This window comes from Acomys russatus, chromosome 29 (genome assembly GCF_903995435.1).
Source record: "Acomys russatus chromosome 29, mAcoRus1.1, whole genome shotgun sequence".
NCBI classification, from domain to species: Eukaryota; Metazoa; Chordata; class Mammalia; order Rodentia; family Muridae; genus Acomys; species Acomys russatus.
In genome coordinates this window covers 27332301-27333107 of record NC_067165.1, presented here as the reverse complement: position 1 = coordinate 27333107, position 807 = coordinate 27332301, and positions in this window count along the sequence as shown.

Sequence of the window (807 nt, the reverse complement as noted above, 5' to 3'; positions counted from 1 at the left end):
GAGAGGAATGGGGTGCCTCTGCCCACTCTGAGTCTTTCCACGCCCTCCCCAGCTGCTGTCCCCACTTTACAGATAAGGAAATGAAGGCCCAGAGCTGTGAGACTCCTTGCCTGAGTTGGCGCTAGCTGAGCTGGCAATCTCCTAGCACAGCTGGGACGGAGTGTTCTAAATAAGACCCAAGAACAGCGCCAGGGTTGTCAGTCAAAGGAGCCTCCTGCCTGCCAGGGAGTCCCAAGAGCCTCCTACCCCCATCCCCACCGCCACCTCCGGCCTTAGGGCAGAGGGACTTAATTCTAAGGGTGGCAGAAGCTTCCAGACGGGAACCTTGAGTCAGAAATCTTTGACTCCAATCCCAGCCCGGCTTCTCCAGTGGAAGGCGCCATGGCGAGTGGCTGCTTTTACCTGGCTGAGTGACTGAATTCTTCCTACAAGAGAAGGTCAGAGACAGGTCCGAGGGCTTGGGAGGTGACTCAGTAAACATGAGGCCCTGAATTTGAACCCCCAGCACCCAAGTAAAAATTCAGGAATGGCCAGGCGTGGTGGATCCCAGCACTCGGGAGGCAGAGGCAGGCGGATCGCTGTGAGTTCGAGGCCAGCCTGGTCTACAAAGTGAGTCCAGGATAGCCAAGGCTACACAGAGAAACCCTGTCTCGAAAAACCAAAAGAAAAAAAAAAAAAAGCCAGGAATGGAGGGGTCACCCCACCACTCGGGGTGAGGGCCTGCAGACAGAGTTTCCAGGAGCCATCTGGCTAACCAACTAGGCAAAATGTCAGCTTCTGCTTCAGTGAGAGACCCTGCCTCTCAGT